The sequence below is a fragment of the Manis pentadactyla genome, chromosome 9 (genome assembly GCF_030020395.1).
Source record: "Manis pentadactyla isolate mManPen7 chromosome 9, mManPen7.hap1, whole genome shotgun sequence".
Classification (NCBI taxonomy): domain Eukaryota; kingdom Metazoa; phylum Chordata; class Mammalia; order Pholidota; family Manidae; genus Manis; species Manis pentadactyla.
In genome coordinates this window covers 28,262,431-28,285,466 of record NC_080027.1, presented here as the reverse complement: position 1 = coordinate 28,285,466, position 23,036 = coordinate 28,262,431, and positions in this window count along the sequence as shown.

Here is a 23,036-nt window from a genome sequence, read left to right as displayed (position 1 = left end):
CCTTAGGAAGGAAAAGAGTTATTTACTGCATAATAACATGCAATTATATCATTAATTTAATCCTTTACGCACATAGACAAGCATTAATTCCAACGCTGGTGTAGCCAGTTAGGTCCTCTTTTTTATGCTAGTAAAAATGGCTCTATCTCTAGCCCACTCATTATAAGACACATATTTCTCACTCCAGGCTTAAAAATAAATTCTAGTTTCTCACAAGATCTTACTCAAGACGAAACAATCTTTGGATTCCTCGCAGTAACTGAAAGGCCCTAATAATACTCATGACTTGCCACCATAGAGCATTGCTCTGCAGTCAGGAAGTCCACACCCTGGTACAAAGTTCTGTGCACCACCGGAAGGGCTATAGCAACAGGGAAATGAAGCCCCTCCAATGTGGATCAGATTTCTTGGAGCTTGTACCCCAGTTTGCCTAGGACAGCCCCAATTTGGGCCTCTTTTCCTGGTTTAATTATTATGAGTCACCTTCCCTAATATTATCACTTTCAAATGGCTCTTGGTCCGGGCTATGAATGGTATGGTCATGTTATGGTGTCAGTGAGGCCTCAGAAAGGGTTTCAGCATCAGCCACATGCTCTTCACCTCCCTATGACAGCAGAGATTTTGATGTTGAGCCTGGAGAGCTCACCCCTTTCCTTATTGTGACTATCATTTGGGGGGCTTTTGTTGTCCTTTTCTGCTAGCCAGCTGCTTCATTACTTTAGTCTTCAAAGAGAAATGATCTCTGTCCTGACATCTTCCCTTCCAGAAACTTCCCTGGAAAAATATCATGGGTCAAATAAATGAGTAATAGGCAAGCATCCTAGAACTTAACCTTCAAATAGAATGTAAATCCTAGAATCTCTCAGAGCCAAAAAAGGATCTTGTTTTTCCCCCCAACAGTGTATGGGGATTTGTTTTCTATAACCAAAGGGTCCTTATGATGACCTTCTCAATGAGTAACATCTGATTAAAGGTGGCTTGATCACACCCCCAACAGCAACACTAACAGCAAGCAGCTTTTAAAAAAGAATTCTGCTTCCCTGTGCACATCCTTGTAAGTATAACCATATTCATTCTCTTCCCATTGCCCTTTACCCCTTCTCTTCTCTCTCTCTCTCTCTCTCTCTCTCTCTCTCTCTCACACACACACACACACACACACACACACACACACGCTTTTTACATTAACATCTCTCAAAGTTGACAAAAGAACTCACCAAACCACACATTTTTTGTTGTCTTCAAAGGTAACAAAGATTGATAAAATGAACCATAACTAAAGTACCAAAACACCAATTCAGCAAAATATTATCAGTTCTGCTGCAGCCTCTTTCCCCAGGGGGGACATCACCCTATAATAATTGATTTTTCCTAGAAATGGAAAAAGAGACTCTCTTCTCTCTTCTTCACACACACTCACATTTATAAACTTGCAGGTTACAATTTCCTCACCCCATCCATAACTGACTGTGCTGCTTTTCACCTACTTCCCAGCCTCCACAAATAATCTTCCTACAGCAGAGTCAATGCGCGCTCCCTTGGGGAGGATTCCGGGGGTGAGGGGAGGGGTAACGGGGAGTGTGCAAAGCCCTCTCAGGAACTGCTCCTTAGTGCAGGCTCATAGTCTCCCTTCAGTTTTGCAGTCTCTGGAATGCTACTCAAAATATTTTAGGTATAACATCTATATTTTCTTGATCTCTTCTCCCCTCCCTGCCAAAAAAATACAGCACCAAAGACTGATTGAAGAAATCGGTTTTGAGGACCCGATTCAGCACCAGGACACACAAATACTGCCTGCGTCCCACCAAAGTGTCAGAAGTACTTCTTTGTATTTAATCTTAGGAATTTTTAGCTCAGTGCTTCAACTCATTTCCAAAACAGTTCTCACTTGTGTCCTGGAGCGTCAAAGGGTTTTTTAGCCTTTTCATCCCGCAGTGAGGCAATTCACCAGTACTGATAAAATTCAAACACACCCATTAAAAGCAGTTTAGTTCTGAAGGTCTGTATTTCATGGTTGTGCCAATTGTCTCAGACTTGGAGATGCCCCTCTCTGGCCCCCTTCAAGAGGAGGATGCACCAATGCAGTGTGTAGCTCTGGCCTCTCCTCTGGAAAAGGGCAATTCTCCACCAGGAATTTCCTACACCTCTTTCAAGTGAGAGTAAAAAGACACACCTTTTACCAAGACTGAATTTAGTATCTGTTACCCTGAAGGGCATTTATTGGCTTGTCTTTCTTCCTCCCCCAACACCCCGCAGCTAAATGTGTGAACCCCATGAAAGCAGAGGCTGTACTTCGCTGACTTCAGGATCTTCAGTCCTGAGCTTCGCAAGTATCACGTAGCACATCAGCAGTTAACGACAATGCGCTGAACTGATTTCCACATCATGGAAGTCATACCATTTTAAATGAAGTGAATCATAAGTTTTACCCCCACAGAAAAAAGAGACTTTAGACTACTAAAGACAGTGCTTGGGATGGCATTTCATGACTAAATGAATGAGTGTTTAGAGGTAAACGGTTTTTCGTTGTTTATGTGCTTGGTCTGAATTACCTGGGAAACTTGCTTACCTCACTTATTCCCAGTGGTTACCTGCATAAAACACAAGTTGAACCTAATGGCATTAAAAAAACGGATAAGAAAAACTGAGGCTACATAGCTGGGAAGGAAGAGTAGTCTCCATTTTCTAAGTTCTAAAAATTCACACAGGCCTGAAGGTGCCGTATCTCTTAATCCCAAAATTAAATTCTGCCATTTGTAGCTCTGCCAGTAGCCTGGATCCTTCAGAGAACTCACCCTCACCACCGAGCCTGGGTCCCTTCAGGGAACCCCACCATCTTGGAAACAGCAGGCTGCCCTCTGAAATCCACAGACATGCCTCCTAATCATTTCACTTTTTTCCCATTTCACAGCTGCTGAAAACAACAATATCAAAAACAAATTTGCTGCTGAAAATTTTGTTTGAAAAGATCCTGAAAAAAATATCCTTTAAGAAAATGGTGTTCTGCCCATAATGCATATTTCTTAATATTGATCTTAAAAATGACCCTGAATTGAGAAATCAGTGGTATGCCATGGTTTCCTATGCTATGGATTTTAATTTTAATAGCTAGTTTCAACATATAAATAAGATGCTCTTCCTCTATCCTTGCGTTATATTATTTCTCACAGGGCTAAAATCATATGATGGTGGAGATAGTGTGATTTACATATCCAGACAGTAACCCCTGTGGGTTAGGAGTGGTACAGAGTAATAGCACAGCATACAATTGTGCTTTGCTCCTCTCCCCTCCTGTTATTTCTCAAATTGGTCCTGTACATGGAGGGCAAGGAGTGACCCAAGAATGAGGCAGGCCACTTCAGATTGGTAGGTGGCAGGTTTAATTAGTAAGGGAAACCTATGAGGCTTGTCCTGAGTGGCTGCAAGATAAATAGATCTCCACATACTTGCCCATCAGAACCTTAAAAGTCGATACTGAGGCCTTAACTGGGTTCAGTCATGGGTACCATCCAATGGTCTCAATAACACATTGCTCTCTCGAGGTTGCATTCCTAAAACAGCTCCAGATGCAGGGACAGTGGGTGGAACTCACGTCCCAAAGACAGGTGAAGGGGTGAGGAGCCTCTGATTGCCCAACCCTCAGGTCAGCCGAGGGTCACGACTTCTTGATGATCTCTAACACCTTCTCTTGCTCTCCTTACTGCCTTCTTTTCAAATCCACCTGGATCTCTCAGTGATGCTTCCTCCATTAGATGAATAAGCCTTTTCCTTTCTCTAAAGCCTTGACACTAGCCATAATCCAAATCCTGGAGGCTGCACATCTACCTGATTGACTTATTAAGGCATGTTTCACACACACAAAAATGGCATGTTTCCTAACTAACAGGAATATCTGTAATGACAGCAAGGCAAACTTTAACATTTGCATCTTTTCATAAATTAATGTGCAATAGTTGTGCTATCACAGGTGGAGTGGAACACCCAGCTGGATTAGCAGAGAATGTTCAGGAAGGCTCTAGGAGGGACATGATGTCTCATTCAAGGCAGAAGTGTTAACAGGGCTAAGCAGTGGGAGCATAGAACAACTGCTTTCTTAGAACCACAGAACTGAAAGTTTGATTGGAGTAGACATTCGTGATCTGGGAGCTGCCAAAGATGCAGCTGCAAGAAATTCCAGTCTTTAAATCAGAAAAGTCTCTAGGGTGGCTAAAGTGCCAGTGTATTTATTTTCTACATTTATATTCTCTTGGTCTTTTGACTTTTTCCATGGGTAGCCACCAGAAGTAAAGCCATGATAAGTGAAATATTTTCCTCCTAGAAGAAAAATATTAGAACTGGAGTTCTATTCACAAAAATAAATTTTATGCCATGAAAATATCAGAATTGATTTAAAAACTATGTGAGTTAAAAACAGTACACTTTGTTTACAAACATTTCTTAAATATGTAAAAAAACAAACAGTTATTACAGAAAGCTATAGGGTAAGTTTTTCTGTGGGCCTTTTACACAACTGTTGGGCTGGCTAAGATTCCTTGAAACATAAGCCTATTCAATTGTGGACTAATGAGTCCCTCTATTTTTTCTTAGGAAATATTTCTGTTAGTAAGCAGAGAAAATTTGTATTGTTCCATTGCTCTGAAGACTCTCAAATTTCATCAAAATTAGAGTCATCAGTTCTCAAATTTTTCATAGTTTATTCAGCACAACTGAATGTTTCCATAAAGTCTTTGGATACAATACTCGGGGAGAAACATAGTTTCTTTGGTGATCTCCTTTTATTCAATAATCTCTTGCTCTTGCATTTCAACAATCTCTCTGTAGACCTCCACCAGCTACTGAGGTGCTACTGAGGTTATAAATCAACTTAGAAGACTGGCCATGTGCACAGCAAGCATTGGCATTAAGGAGTAACAAATAAATAGTTTTTATTGTTACATCCAAGGCATTATTTACTGTAAACCATGGTTTCAAGTTGATCCATTCAAAGTTATTAAAGAAGTGTAAGTTTTAAAATATGACTTTACAAATAATGGTTTACAACTATGTTCAAAGATAATCAGACAAGAGAAATTATATGAAGGTCTTTTATAGAATAAATACCCAAACTATGGAATAAAACTAGGAATGAAGGTGTTAGAATTTAGTGTTTTCCTACATTAAAAATACCCTATATTTCCCAGTTGTAATAGGTATTTAGGTTCTTTTTTTTACATTCATCTTTTGAACAAACACAAATTATTCTGGCAGTTCTACCAGTAAATCAGGATAGACTCAGCATATTTGTTTAGCAGCTGTATCTCTGTACTTTTCTGTCTATACTTTCTATGCTTCCTATAGGGAAATATGTAATCTGGCAGTAAAAGATAGAAATTTTCAACATTTAATTAAACATTCCTCAAACTTTTAAACTAATAGATTTCTAAAAGTCACCACAATTTTATAAAACACCATGATGCACTTAAATACAAACTAAAAACAATTAAGACATATATTTTTATACATAAGAGATCATCTGTGGTAGAGAGAGAGCTAAAAAGTCACCATATTTACTTCATTTTATTCCTAGACATACAAGAATATTACATATCCTATTCCTAAGAAGTAAACTTGGAGATATAAACTACATTCTGGCCGAAGAATTGAGTGGAAGTGATGCACTCCACTTCCATGACTGTCACATCAATCCATCTGTAAGATTCTCCACTTGGTCTTCTGCTGTCCTGTTGAAACTTTATGTTAAAGATGGAGGTGACATGACATGGAAAAAATCTGAACCTGTGAATGACTGCATGGAGCACAACCCTCACCAACTCACAAGAACTATGATATGAGCAAAAGGTAAATAAACCTTTGTTATTTTAGACCACTAAGATTTGAACACTGTTGATTGCAACAACTAGGCATACTTATCCTAATACACCTTACATAGATTTTAGGATGTGGAAGTAATAACGTATAGTTTTAGATAAATTTATTATTGGAAGTTTTTTCATTAAACCTGGGAATAACTGAAATAGTTCAAATTTATCATCAGAATATCTTGTTCCTTGAGAACAAGGAGAACAACTTGAGAACAATTGCTTCCAAACAAAATGGGGGTTGAATTATGTTGTGAAATCTAGATCATCAATGTTTATCATACTTGACTGAAGCAGGTTTTAAGCTATATTTCAGTCCAGTAGGTAAATATTTTATTTAACAAGGAAAGGGTATAATTTACTTTTGGGTGAAGAATAGGGGCCAAGGATAGTCAAACACTTGTGAAGAATAAGAGAAGGAAATAACACTCTTCTTAAAAAGAGAGCAGAATTTCTATGAAGTTATATTAATTGAGAAAGCATGATGTTAGTGGAGAAATAAATTTATTAATGCTTTATAACAGAGAGTCTAGACACAAACACACATATGTGAACTCTGGCAAATGATGAGGTTGTATATCAGATCAGTGGGGAATGGAACTGTTAAATGACTGGAACTGGAGTGAATTGCTAAATCTATATCTTAGTATATGTTAGTTAGTTCCCTACATGTTAGTTCCCTGTTCCACACCATTTGTAAAAATAAAAACCCTAATCAATGGTAAGCAAATAATGACCCATGGGCTAAATCCAAGCCACTGCCTGTTTTCATAAATAAAATTTTATTGGAATATAGTTTTCTTTAAAAATTAATAAATAATTTTTGTATAAAGTTTTATTGAAACATACACAATAACACATATTTCCTATGACTTTATGACTTTTTTCATGCTACAACATCAGAGTTGAATAACTGCAAACAAATCATTTGGTTCACAAAGTCAAAAAGATTTACTCTCAGGTACTTTATGGAAAAGATTTTGACCCCTGCTCTCGATGGATTAATAAATATAATAAATTTTAAAACTAGTATAATATATAACTGAAAAGCTTTTAGATCCCTTTTGGGGAAATATTTTTAAGCAAAACTAAAAAATTATTGATCATTAAAAAAATTGTAATCTTGTCTATATTCAAATAAACATCTATAGTTCATAAACACCTCAAAGAACATGGAAAGACAAACTATAAATGAGGATATTTGCAATATACACTACTGATGAAGAACTAATATCAATGATTCATAAAGATATATACATTTTTTTCCAGTAAGATAAACTGCAAAGAATCCTGAACCCATGAACCTACATTTCACAGGTAGGGCAATACATCAGGTAAACATAGGAAGATATGTTTAACCTATCATTATTCAGGTAAATGCCATTTCAAAACTATACTGAAATAGTTTTTACACCTGATGGACAAAATTTTAAACTCTAATATTGTCAAGTGCTAGAAAAGTTGTGGAGCCACAGCATACATTGCTGGTAAGAACACAGATTAGTGTAACCACATTGTAAAAATATTTGGCATTACCTCCTAATGTTGAATATTTATATAACTTTATTCTTGGTTACATATCCAAGAAAAAACTATGTATCAGCACTGCCCTTAGATCTGGGCAAGAGGAGGTGCTTGCCCTGGTCTCTAACTTCAGGGAACACCATGCTTTAGAGTGACTTCCTCAAAATTTTCTAAGTTTTCCTCTAATGTATGGGTCTAGCCATGGCCTACAGTGCCATCCAAGATCCCAGGGCCACCCTGATCCCAAGATGGGCCTTGGTCACCATTTCTTCCCTTTGGGGCACTTTGTGGTCCTCTACCCTATGGGGGTGTTGACTAAATGCTCTGAGGAACTCCAGACTCATGCCTATGGGGTTCTCCTAGGGCTCCATAGCAGGGACATGGCTTCAGGAGCACAGCCTGATTGGTGGATTGCTTCCACAGGCTGGGAAGGAATTTCATTCATGGGGTCACATGAGATTAGGCAGCCAGAAAGGTTCTGGCTGATTCAAGGGATGATTCAAATTATTTATACACAGAGGTCCAACGAAAGGCCCTGCAAGTCCTAAGGGCGTCACTCTATCATTGTATTAAAGTTAGTAAATTAAAATAAAATTTTTAATTCTAGGAAAATATATATAATTTATAGAGTACACATAGTATTTACAAAACAGGCAAGGAAATGATGAATTGGCAGAGACCAGTACAGGAAGGAAGGAAGGAAATACATAGTTAGATGTAAGTCATTGTCAAGGTCCTAGGTTTTGCTCTCAGTGATGGATTTACAGGTGTTCATTAAATTGTCAAACCACCAAATAAATGTAACTAGATAATTTATAAACCAATGGTGAAAGCATATCATAAAACAAGGAAAATGATTAATAAATTGTGTCCACCTGAGTCAAAAAAATACATTATTGAAGAAAGAAGTCAAGCGACAGACTTAGATGTAAGAAGAATATAACAAATTACAAAAATGGCATTTTTGTGTCATTGGGAAAGAATGAACTATATAACAAATAATATTTAGTATGATTGGCTACCATTATATATTACCTCACAACATGCAACCAAACAAATTCTAAATGCATTAAAAAGCAAATCGTAAAATAAAATTTAAAAATTAAGGATAAAATAAAATAAGGATTTAGGAAGGCTAATATGGTTTTAGGAAGAACCTCTAAACAAAACAAAGAAAAATATCAACTACAGAGAAAATAGTTGACAGAGGTCACTAGTAAAAATTTTAAACATCTATATGAAGATAGCATAAATAATGTGTCAAGAATTGGGGTAGTTTAGAAGAAAATACATTTGCCTTATATAATAAAGGATTCATATATAAGATAATGAAGATGACCTGAAAACATATGTAAAACATCTGAAAAATGACCTAATAGAAAAATGTATGTACAGTTAAGCCACAGAACAAAAATTATAAATGGTCAAAACATATATGAAAAGATGATAAACCCACTTACCTATTAGATAATGCAATTTAAAAAGAAATACTATTTTGACTATATTTTATCAAAAGATAAAATTATTTATACTATTCTTGATGGCTAGGAGTTTGCTGTGTTTTAAGCTGGTAGAGTCTATGGAAAAGCAATTTGTCAATATCTATCATAATTTAGCTGTACATAAACTTAAATAGCCCAATAATGATAGTTCTAGGTATCCATCAACATCCGTAAGGTATCTTTTGGATGTGATCAACAGGAAAACAAACTAAACGATTTAAGAAGAAAAGGGAAATTGGTTCAAGTAAGTGTAACATACAGGGTTAGTTCTTGCTGGCATCAGACACAACTTGTTTCAGGGATTGACATAAGGTCAATGGGACTTTATTTGTTTCTTGACTCTGCTTCCTTTATTTTGGCTCTTTTTACAGACAGGTTCATTCATGGTGGTGGCAGAAAGGCTGTAGCAGCTACAAAAGCCAGAAATTAGACTTGTTTTCAGTAGAAAATAATATTTTTCTTCCTTCTATATAAAATGAAAGCCATTGATGAGCCTCACAGGCTCAAATGGAACATGTGACCACCACCACAGCAAACTATACACCTGTGGAGTAGATACCCTGACAGCAAAGGTTTGGGCCACCACTGGATTAACTGAGATAGAGGCATCTTTGAATACCACGAAAGACTGGTGGGGATTCTGACAAAGGTCATTTGGATGTCATTAAAAAAAAATACACAATGGATGCTGGATGTTCAGGCCTAGAAGTGCTCACTACACTATACTAAAGAAAGATAACATAAGGATGTCCATCACAGCATCACAGTAGTGACAAATTATAAAAATACCAAGTATCCATCAATAAGGTAGTAATTAAATGAATTAAATAACTAGTTCAACTGAATTAAATCTAATTGTATGGACTTAGAAATATCACTAAGATACATCATTAAGCAAAAAGGGCATATTACGAAACAACATAAACAGTGGGTTCCTTTATGTAAAAATTAAATTATAATTTATAAAGTTACAGGTATATGCAATGTACATAATGGTTACAGAGGAATGGATATAAGTCTGTCAACAGTGATGACTTTTAGGGAAAAGGGGAATTTGAGGAGATGAGATAAAATAAGATGTTTCCTTTTCATTGGACATCTATATTATATATAATGTTATAAAGAAAGTATATTAGTAAATTTTTAATAAATTATTTAAATGAATTTGACCTTTTAAAACAAAATATGGAGTTACCTGCCAAGCAACTGATTTAATTGTGTTAAACTGATTAAAAATTAATGTTTTTTTTTTAAAGAAACAAGAAACCTCGACTTGTTTGGTAGAAAATAAATAACTTCTAGACTCTGCATTGTCTGAGAAAGTCAATGTGAAAGATAATAATTTGTTTATTTTATCTTGTAAGTCAGAGCTGTTTACATAACCAGTTGGAGCTTTTGGAAGAAAGAACTATATATTTTAATTTAAAGTAAGAATCCCACTTTGACTAGTCTATATGTTCTAAAACTACAAAGGCCTTTTCTTGATTGGTGAATAAACCAAAAGTACATTGTTTTAACATAGTGCTCACTCTAATATAGTAATTCATTTATATGCATCAAGTCAATAATTAATCTAACATAGGTATGCAGTTAAGGGTAGATTTTTAAAAATAAAAGAAACTTGGCATAAATAGACACAATATAACAACCTTGGACAGAGGTTGCACAACTGCCTGGGATGGTTTTTCCCAAATTATTTTGACCATGGAATCTTTTGCTCATGAAATCCCTCATGGGTAGTTATGTGGAAATTTTGGAAAACTACATTCTGCCTAGAAAGGAACGCCAGGACCATCGTTCCTACTTGTGCTGGTCCTCTGTGTTTCACTCTCAGGCCTGGTGATGATCATACTGCTGTCCCACTAGACTGATGTAATTCTCCTTCCACTGAGCCTATTCAGGCACTCCTCATGTGGACAGTTTATTGTGACACCTCTTATAGGAGAAATTTCCCAATAAGTCTAATTGCTGGTTTCTTTATTATGTAAAACACTTAGGGCTTAACAGTACATTTGAGTCATGTTATTACTTTATGACATTTATATCATTAAAGCACTTACTCTGGGAATAAACATAATATGAAGTTAAAGAAATTCTTCTTCATCAGAAAACAGACATAATTTTGGAGTATCTACAAAGTGAAGGAAGAGGAAGGCAGACTGAAACACACCCCCAGTCTTTCCACATAAAAGGCATATTTAATAGTCCTAGAGCTTCAGCCTAAAAGGCAGACTTCAGGTTTGCCACACATCTCCAAGCTACAGAGGTGCTCTCAGGGAATGTAGGCCAGGGTACACCATCTTTGCACTCTCCCATGGCCTAACTACAGCTCACTGGTATCTCCCAGAAAGAAGATTACACACTCATCTAAAGCCCAAATTTTTGCAACTGTCACCCAGTTGCATACCTCCAGATCACCTTGTCTGGAGTCTAGGAGTGTTTATGATTATGGTTCCACAGGACTGTATAATTTACATAATTTAAAAGCTGTTGTTTGGCTTCCAACTGGTCTGAAACTAAGTGCTAAGATCCTCCCTTGGAAACACTGACAGGTCTTGGCATACCCCCAACAACTGAGACCTACCAAGAATAAATCAGGCTACTTAGACAATCACAAAGTTTCAAGAGGCAACCAAGAGCTATGACTAGGTTGAAAGATAAGTTTCACCTCCTACATAAAGCCCTCCTTCAAGACTGAGAGAGATACATATTTTGCCTAGTACATAGAAATAAATACAGAAATTCAAGCAGAAGGAGAAAACAGAAGATACATACCAAATGAAAGGACAAGATAAAACTTTTAGAAAAAGAAAATGAAATGGAGATAAGTAATGTACCTTATTTGAACTATATAGAGTTCAAAGTAATGATCATAAAGATGCTCATTGAACTTGGGGAAAGATGAATACAGTGAGAACTTCAACGAGGAGATAGGAAAGATAATAAAGTACAAAACAGAAGCCACAGAGCTTAAGAATACAATAACTGAACTGAAGAATACACTAGAGGGATTAAATAGTAGACTAGATGAAGTAGAATAAAGGACAAGTGATCAAGATGACAAGTCAATAGAACTCACCCAAAAGGAACATCAGTAAGAAAAAAGCATTTAAAAAAGTGAGGATAGTTTCAGGGACCTATGGGACAACATGAAATGGAATAGATAGCATTCCCATTACAGGGGTTTCAAACAGAAAGTGAGAGAGATGAAGAAGAAGAAATAATGGCTGAAAACTTCCCTAACCTGAAGAAGGAAAGAGACATCCAGATACAGGAATCCCAGAGAGTCCCAAGTAAGAGAAACCCAAAAAGATCCACACAAAAACACATTATAATTAAATGTCAAAAGTTTAAGATAAATAATCTTAAAAGCTTCAAGAGAAAAAACAAATTTTTATAGTCAAGGAAACTCTTATAAAATTATTGGTAGATTTTTCAGCACAAATTTTGCAGGCCAGAAGGAAGTGGAACAATATATTCAAAATGCAGAAAGGAAAATAAAACTTCAAACCAAGAATATTGTACCCAGCAAGGTTATCATTCAGAATTGAAAGAGAAGTAAAGAGTTTTCCAGGCAAGCAAAAGCTAAAGGAGTTCCTCACCACTAAAGAGAACATTTAACAACAAATGTTAAAGGAACTTTTTAAGCTGAAAAGAAAGAGCATTAAATAGTAACAAGAGACCATATGAAAGGATAAATCTCCCTGGAAAAGTAGTGGATTAATTGCTCATAAAACCAGTATAATGGTTAAAAGATACAAGTAGTAAAATAACTATAACAATCAGTTAAGAAATTCATGATGTAAAAATATGCAAAATGTGACATCAAAAACATAAAATGTGTTGGGGGAGAGTAAAAATGAAGAATTTTAGAATGCATTCAATCTTAAGGTGTTCTCAACTTAATGTAGACTGTTAGCCTCATGTTAATCACAAAGGAAAAACCTATAGTAGATACACAAAATTAAATAAGAAAGGAATCTAATCATAACACTAAAGAAAGTCATCAACCAAAAAGGAAGAGAGCAAGAGAAGAAAGGGGAGCAAAGGAACTACAAAACAGCCAAAAAACAATTAAGAAATGGCAACAAGTACATACCTATCAATAATTACTTCAAATGTGAATGTTCTACATTCTCCAATCAAAAGATAGAATGGCTGAATAGACTAAAATAAAAAAGACCCATCTATATGCTGCCTACAAGAGACTCACTTCAGATGTAACAATACAGAGAGATTGAAAGTGTAAGGTTAGAAAAAGATACACATGGAAAGCAAAATAAGCTGGGACAGCTCTACTCACATCAGGCAATAGACTTTAAAAGACTATAAATAAAGAGAAAGAAGGGTATTATGTAATGATAAAGGGGTCCATTCAACAAAATCATATAATGTTGGTAAATGTTTCTTTCCTCAACATAGGAGCACATAAATATTTAAAGCAAATATTAACAGACCTTAAAAAAGAAATTAACAATGCAATAATAGTAGAGGATTTTAATAACCCACCTATATCAAAGCAGAGATCATCCAGACAGAAAATCAATAAGGAAACATTGGCCTTAAATGACACATTATACCAGATGGGCTTAAGAGCATTCCACCCAAAAGCAGCAGAATGAACATTTTCCTTAAGTGCACATGAAACATTCTCCAGGATAGATCACATGTTAGGCCACAAAATGTTTCAATAAATTTAATAAGAGTGAAGTCCTATCAATTATATTATCTGAACACAATGATATGAAACTAGAAATCAATTATAGGGATAAAAGGGAAAAATCACAAATATGTGGAAGTTAAATGACATGCTACTGAACAACCAATGGGTCGATAAAGAAATCAAAAGAGAAATTATTTTTTAAAAAAGCCTCTGACAAATGAAAATGGAAATGTGTTACTTAAATCTGTGGGATGCAGCAAAAGCAATCCTAAGAGACAAGTTCATGCAACAAAGGCCTCCTTCAAGAGGCTAGAAAAATATCAAATAATCTAATTTTATACCTTAAGGAACTAAAAAAGAAGAACAAATTCCACAGTCAGTACAGGAAGGAAATAACTAAGAAAATCAATGAAATAGAGACAAAAAGGACAATAGAAAAGATCAACGAAACTTAGATCTGTTTTATTTGAAAAGATAAACAGAACTGACAAACCTCTAGCTAGATTCACCAAGAAAAAAAGAAACACAGTTCACATAGACACATTCAGAGAGAGAGAAATAAGAACTGATACCTCAGAAAGACAAAGGATCATAAAATACCATTACGAAAAAGTATTTGCCAACAAATTGGACAACTTAGGAGAAATGGATAAATTCATAGAAACATACAGTCTTCCAAGACTAAATCCTAAAGAAATAGAAAATCTGGATAGACCAATTACTAGTAAGGAGATCAAATCAGTAATCAAAAACACCCTGATGAATAAATCCCAGGACCAGAAAGTTTCATTGGTGCATTTACCAGACATTTAAAGAGGTTTTAATACCTATCCTTCTCAAACTTTTCCAAAAACCTGAAGAGGAGGGAATGGTTCCAAACTCATTTTACAAGGCATAACTACCCTAAAACTAAAATCAGTTAAGGACACCATAAAAAAAGAAAATTACAGGCCAATATGCCTGATGGAAATGATGCAAATTTCTCAACAAAATATTAGCAAACCAAATTCAACAATATAGTAAAAGGACCATATACTATTATCAAGCAGGATTTACTCCAGGGATGCAATTGTGGTTCAACATCCAAAAATCAATCCATGTAACATACTATATTAACAAAATGATGGATATAAATCATATGATCATTTCAATAGATGCAGAAAAAGTATTTGACAACATTCATCATCCATTTATGATAAAACACTCTCAATAAAGTGGGTATAGAGGGAATGTACCTCAAATTAATAAAGGCCATATCATACTGCTAATCATACTCAATAGTGAAAAGCTGAAAGCTTTTCCTCTATAATCAGGAACAAAAAAAGAATGCCTATTCTTACCACTTTTATTCTACAAAATATTCAAAGTCCTAGCCACAGCAATCAGAAAACAAAAAGAATTAAGAGGCATTTGAATTGGAAAAGAAGTAATATGGTGGCTATGTGTGGATAACATAATTTTATATATAGTAAACCCTAAAAACTCAATTAAAAAACTGCTATAACTAATAAACTAAGCAAAATTGCAGGGTACAAAAGCAACATACAAGAATCTATTGCATGTCTATACATTCACAACAAACTATCAGATAGAAAATTAAGAAAACAATACCATTTACCAAGAATAAAATACCTAGGAATAAATTTAACCAAGGATGGGAAAGACCCAAACACTAAAACCTGTAAGACATGGGTGAAAGAAAATGAAGAAGACATAAATAAATGGAAAGATGGTCTATGCTCATGTACTGGAAGAACTAGTATTATTAAAATGTCCACAGCACCCAAAGCAGTCTACAGATTCACTACAATTCCTATCAAAATCCCAGTAGCATTATCCACAGAAATAGAACAATCCTAAAATTCGTATGGAACCACAAAAGACCCCATATTGCCAAAGTGGTTTCGAGAAAGAGAAGCAAAGACGGAGGTAACACATTCTGATTTCAAACTGTATTACAGAGCTATAGTAATCAAAATAGTATGGTATTGGCATAAAAACAGAAACAGATCAGTGGACTAGAACAGAGAACCTAAAATAAACCCATTCATATATGGTCAATTAATTTGACAAAAGAGGCAAGTATATCCAATGGGGAAAGGGCAGTCTCTTTAATAAACAGTGTTGGGAAAACTGTACAGTCACATGCAAAAGAATGAAACTAGATTACTCTCTTATTCAATTTATAAAAATTAACTCAAAATGGATTAAAGGCTTGAAAGTAAGCCTTGAAAATATAAGATTACTAGAAGAAAACAGGCAGTACACTCCTTGCATTGGTCCTGGTGATTTTTTTGGGATCTGACTCCAAAAGCAAAGGCAACAAAAGCAAAAATAAACAAGTGGGATTTCATCAAACTGAAAAGCTAGGCCTCCTGCCATGAAGAACAACTTCTGGGAGTAGATTCCTAATTGAGCAGGTAAGGAATGTTGGAGGTAAAGAAGTTCCAAGCTCTTCTGTAAGATGGGATGAGAAAAGGAGTTTCTTAGAAACTCCTGTGACATTTCCCATACAGAGGATCCATATTAATTTTCTCAAAAATATTCACTTTGAAAAATTTCAACACTATAGAAAAAGTGGAAGATAATATACTGAACATCCAAAAATCTTCAGCCAAGATTAACCAATTAACATCTTGCCACATTTATTCCTCTCTCATATACTCATGTGTACACACATACCTTTTGTTTTTTTTGCTCAAACCATTTGAAAGTAAGTTTTATACATCATAATATCTCAACAGTAAATATCGCAACAGGTGTTTCTTAAAAATAATTATTTTTCTATGTAAACATAGTATCTTTATTATATTCCAGAGTTTTATCATAGGTATGTTATTCAATATGTGGCCTATATTTAAATTTCCCATTGATCCAATAATGTCTACTTATCACTTAGTACCTAAATTCAGTCTGCAGACTGGGCAGCAATGGCATTACCTGGGAGCTTGTTAGAAATGCAGAACCCCAGAGTACTCATTTAACAAGAGCCCAAGGGTTCAAAACACATCATAGTTTGAGAGTCACCACTTTACCATATTTTTTTTCTCTTTGAAATCCAGGATGCAATTCAGAGAGGCACACATAGAATTTAAGTGTCTTACCTCTTTAGGATCCTTTAATTCTAAATTCTTGACTTTATTATTTTAATGTTATTAACATTTTTAAAGAACCCAGGCCAATTGTCTTATGGAATGCCCCACATATGATTTGTCTAAAAGTTTTCGTATTAAATTCATGAGTCCTCTGTTTATCCCAAGATACCCCAAACCTTTAGCCAATACTTATTCACAACCCATGCTTCCATCTATCTTCACATTACCATGAATAATATTTAATACATAGTGTTATACAGGACCTCATTTGCTCTCCATGACTCTATAGGTAGTCAGTATTATTAGCCCTAATTTAACAGAATAGGAAAGAGGCATGGTGATATTGGACAACTGCATCACTGAGTGGCACACTGGTCTGGGCAACCAGGGCAGCACAGAGCTCTCCCCAGTGTGTCGTATGAAAGTTCAGACTGTAAATGGAGAAGGCATGAGGGATCTGGTGATCAGCAAAATGACAAAACATTTTAGTTACAACGTGACATCTACCCTATCTTCACTCACTAAAAACACAACTCAAAAATATCTAATTGCTTAAATTACAGAAATGACTAACCAATATCTGCTTTTCCCTAAACGTGAACTTCAGTGAAGTACTAGATAAAACAGATGCTTTCAAACCTGGCCTCTGTGTGTGTGTGTGTGTGTGTGTGTTTCTCCTGTGATCTCTCCTTTGCAGAACCTTGGTGAGGCAGCCTACCCGTGGGGCCACATTGCTGGGGCAGCTGAGGTAACTACAGGCAGTGAACATGGAACCGCTGAACACTACACCCTGCTTTGTGACTTTGTGCATGAATTGAATCTCAGCCAGCTTTAGTTTCTAACCCAGTGGAGATAATACATGTCAGGGTAATTTTTATGATTAAATGAGCACAATAGCAGGTGAACAGTGGTACATATTGTCATTTTTAAAGACTAAAATTTTGTCTTTAAGAGGTAATTTTAGTTTCAGTCTTTTTGGAGTTTGGGAGCAGTAGATATGAGACACACAAAAAGAATGCCATGAAAAGAAAGGACTTCACAGTAATGGGGAAGTGTCAAAGCAACCTTGGTCTAAAAGTCACCCATCACCTTACCTAAAACCAAACTTGTTTAGATAGCCACAGAGAGCTCTCCCAAAGGTTTTCTGGAAATTACTTTTAAGCAGAAGACATTGCTGGAGCTTCCTGACATGTAAGAAGAATTGGACCTTTTGGATATCTAAAACTGCACAGATGTGGGCAGTAAGGATTAGAAGATGTGGTAATAACCAGAGAATTAAAACATAACTGATAGAGTTTGAAGTTGAAAAAGGCAACCTCTTCACTTTATGACTGCATGCTTAATATTTAGCTAGTACTTACCCTGTATCATATACTGTTCCAAATGCTTTAGGCTTATTAACTCACTGAATTATCATGGAATCTTAAGAGGTAGGTGACACAATTATTTCTATTTTACAGATGAAGAAACTAAGAGAACCCAGAGGTTATTACACTGAGGTAGTAAATAGCAGAGATAAATTTCAAACCCAAGTTATGCCACTCTGCCCTGACTCTGCTGCCCAGGATACAGAGCAGTGTCTCCCAGGTAAAAGGACAGAACACCCGACAGTCATGGACAAAGATGCTGAACCTCTCTACCGTGGTTATGTCAGGATAGATACACGGAAATGGCTGGTCTGATATGAATATCTGGAATGTGGAACATTATGGGACAAAGACTGTGACAACAGAAATTACAGAGTGATCCAGATGAGTGGGGGGGGGGATTGAAGAAAGGACAACTGGACCATGTACTCCTATCACAAGGCTTCTCTGCTGCTGAGTAGGCCCTACTGAGGAAGGAGGTAGTCACAGGGACACTATTATTAGTGCTCAGCCTGTATCCCCACATACTAGCTGCTGCACCACGCCAGCTGCTTCTAATATCACCTCCTTCTCATGAGAGCCTTCCCTGCTATGCAGGAAAGCTCCCCATCTCAGCCCCACCTCTTTCAGATCATTATATTGTGACCAGTGACTGCCTGCCTAGGGGGTGTTTGCTGCCTCGCTGCCCCAAGGTGAGCCCACGGCTGTCATGCTGTCACCCTGTTTGTGCTTCAGAGCTTCCCATTGGGAGCAGATTGAAGTGAATTTCCAGCTGAGACCTCATTCTTGTTTCATGCTTCTCACTGACCTACCCTGTCCTTACCCTCCTATTGGAATCCAGGGAAGTAAAATAATAAAACCAACCATTCTAAATGTCACTATTGCTATAACTTACATTTTTGTGGCAAACACGGTCATTTGTTTTCATCAGCCAAATCCCAAGGTCAGCTCCTATATTTTAAATTATTTGTTATGCTCCAGACACTGGAATAAGCACTTAATATATTATCTCATTTAATCTTTCGAAGACATTAAATGATCAGTCACAGCCACCTGGCAAGTATGACTGCAAAGGCGGGAGATGAACCTTAAAATTCATCCCAAATTAGTGCCCTGCTCACTCTGCTACTGAGCTTCTGTAAATAGATCTGCATTAACAGAAGTATCAATTCTCCTTGGGAAAATGGAATAATTATATAGTCATCAGACATATCACAGCAGCAACTATCATTTTAAAGTACATATCTGATATTTATTTCTTGTTGTTTCATTGATTTTTGTTAAGTTCAAGTGTTTGTGAAGGATTTACTGAAAAAACATTGAGGTACATTCAAGGTTACTTTAATAATATTGTAACTGTTCATTTGTATTCTGTTACACTGATGGTAAACAGCTCCTATCTAGGCAACAGAGCCCAACCAGTTGGCTGCATTCCTGAGTACCTATCTCTTCAATGTATATCAGGGAGGGAGATGTGCTGAATACTTCATTACTACATTCACAAAAGCATGGGCCTGTTCCCAAATCAAAGGCAACTAGGCTAAGCCAGTACCATGAAAAAAAAAATCGGTACTATGTAATATGTGTTAAAAGTCAGAAAATTCTATCCATTATAATTTTACCAATAAAATAAATCATGTTTGTGCTTGTCCTGAAATGATATAAAGTTGTTCATCTCAATCATACCTGTGGAATAGAAGTCTGGAAAAAAAATTAGGCCCTCTTGTGACTTTAATTATTTAGCTTTTAAAGAAAATACTTATGTGAGACTGCTTTTATTATTCACATGCTCACAATAAATATTTTTGATGAGTGCCTCACCAAAAAGAAAATATTTCTGTGGGGATATTTACTGTACTTCCTGGCAAAAGCTTTTACAGTTTTGTGGAAAAATCTGTATCTGCCCAAAATGTTAGACTTATGAATGTCATCTGCCATGAGTCGTGAAAATGGCTCAGAAGCATTGCAACAGAGGGGTATATAAAACAGATTTCAACCAAAGCTGAAATAGGCCTTATGTTTATGATGCAACTAGGTGTGCTCACTTTTAATTCAATTTTGAAAAAAAACATATCTTTAGCCAAATAAAAAATCATAAAAAAAAAATCACTACAGGATCTACATACCTATTGCCACCAAGGCTACATCAAGTTTTCTTTACTATAGCCTTTGGCTTCCCTGGCTTTTTGACCACTCATGTTTCTTTATTCTTGTTTTTCCTTGGGTATATTTCTTGGCTAAAATATCATCCTATTTGTATTTTTTAATAACATTGTGCATTAAAAAAGATGTGCACATAAACTGCAAGAGGAAAAAAACTCAAAGATATAACATGACTGCTCCTGTCCTCTGCTTAAGCTGGTTGTTAGACTCGGATTCTGAAGGTGGGGGTCGGAAGAGGAAGTAGAGAATCGAACTGACAGCCTTGGAATCATGTGGGATTTTTCTCAGTCTGGTGTTTGTGTATGGAATAACTACCATAGTCCGTATGTTTGTGCTTTTTGCTCAGACTAAATGAAAACTATGGTTTTTCATTCACAATGCAATCATTCAATCCTGTATTTTTTATGCAACTGAATTTTTTATACCATTCTTAGCATTATGTTGTGTTTTCCTGGATCATGCAAAATGTTAAAATGGTTTTATAACCATATTTTATGTACAAACTGTCCCATTTGTTCCAAACTTTAATTTGGATCCGAACACTGGGTTTAATATGTAATATGTAAAAATTCAATCAGACAGTTTTGAGAAAATCATTTTTATGTTTCGTTGATTTCACCTGAGGGTCCAGATAGGATTCAAGTTTGGTTTGTCAAAGCATGTCACTGTGTATTCTGACTGCCTCTAGGACAAGCTGTGAAATGTCTAAATCACAGAGACACAGACTGCGATCTATTCTCAACAACCCCTCCCCACCTCCTGCCACCAGTTCCTATAAAGCAGCCATCAGAACTTGGTTGGCTCAGTTTAGGTAGGACGTAAGCCTTCATGTGAAAAAAGACTACACCTAAATAATACATCTCCAAAAGTGTCATTTACACTTGGATTCTGCATGTGATCCAGGAGTGTGTGGTTGTACATACACACACACACTCACTACATTTTACATAGTTTTAAATATTTTCAGTGTCTTCCAATAAAAAAGCATAAATTAGTCCATAAAAAATCTTGTACAACTTTAATTTTAGAACAATAGACATACAGAAAAATGAAAATGGAAGAACCTTAAGTATGTGGCCCAATGCATTTTCTTCCAGGCCCTCTGCACCTGCCTTACTGAATGATCGCCACTTGGCTACCAGCGTGGACTTCCTAAGTAGTTTCATTCTCAGAGCTGGTCTCCTCAGTGAGGGCCGCTTCACTATCTGAGTCACTATGGTAGCCATCAATCAGATTCTTCTCCTGCTACATAACCCTATACCTCCAGATTTCTCACTTGTCCTTTTCTCTTCTTGAGTACATAACTAATCTCTCTTATGAGAGCTCTAGATCATGGTGTGTACTCTGTTTTATAAATACTGCACTCATTACTTCTTATACCATAATGCAAATCAGTGTTATTATACCCATTTTCACAGAAGGAAACTGAGCCCTGAGTCTGAGAGAATTTTAATAAATTCCCCACAAGTCCACAATTGTCATGAAGTGGGCTTGGAATTGGGATTCATTTTTCCTGACTTTGAAACCTAGACTTTACCCATTACACTCTTTTTAATTTAATTGTTCTTGCACCCCCAATGCTCAATATATGCTCAAAGAAGTATTTAATCTGAATTAAATGATCTCTGTCACTTGTAAATACCCTGGTTATGCAGCTCAGAAAACAGCAGAGGACAGTGCAAGAGCTTTACAACACTCCATAATGTAGACGATAAAATGCTGTTAGACTGTAAAATGAAGAGAAAGCATTCCATGATTTCTGGAAGAATTTATCTCAAGGCAATGTTGAGCATGTCAAAAAACGCTCATCATCAAGAATACTCTTTTCATCAAGGATATTCTTAGTTTTAGAAAAGCAATCGCTATTGCTGACAGTGAGCCTGTGCTAAAAATTGCATTTCCCACTCCCAGTTTCAGCTCCTTTTTATTTCGTGTACTACCACATATGGGTAAGCAAATCACAGCAGTTCAAGCCAGCTGCATGCCACTTACATCTGCAAAACAGTGGGTTCACCAGGTGAACTCCTTGCTCAATCCCCCTCTTTAATCCAACCTGTGGAGAGAAAACTGTGACTTTGACTCAAGGATGAAATTGTTACTCCACCTCAGTATAGCATTCTCATTAAATCTGTTATTTCCACATTATTGCGATGGAAAAGATCCAAGTCAAGAATCCTATCCTAGCTGACTCCTCTAATTTGCAGAGCAATTATTGAATCTTTCCTGCCTCAGTGGGAAATTTATATTGCCTAGGAATTCAAATGCTGGCAGAGGGGTTGGGGGAGGCAAGCAGGTCATATTAAAGCTAGTCAGAGCAAAGTCACTTCTGTTCTGCTTTTTTATTGTGAAAAGATAATCGTTTTCATGTTAAAATGGCATAAATATAAATTGCATTGTTTACTAATTCCTATATCAATCACTAAAACAATAAATTACTTAAGCTGAGAAAACATTTCTTATTTACTTGGAATGGGACTGTATCACAAATATTTTATTTGTTTATGTGTATATGCAACCACATTGCTAGGGCAAATAAAAGGCACATTTCAAAGGGAGCACCTGCTTTGCTTCACTTTGCTTTGCTTTGCTTCTCTCTTTAGCTGGGTAGGTAGATATGTAGATAAGATAGATTAGATAAATAGACAATAGATGATAGATGATTAGATAGGTAGGTAGGTAGATTGATAGATGATAGATAGATGACAGATAGATAGATAGATAGATAGATAGATAGATAGATGATAGATATAGATAGATAGATAAAGTTTTGCAGTGACTCAGATTTTTTTAAGTTGGGACTACAAAAAGACCAAAAGATTTGTTTAAAAAGGTAGGACCCACCCTTAGGAGTGGGAGCTCTGTGA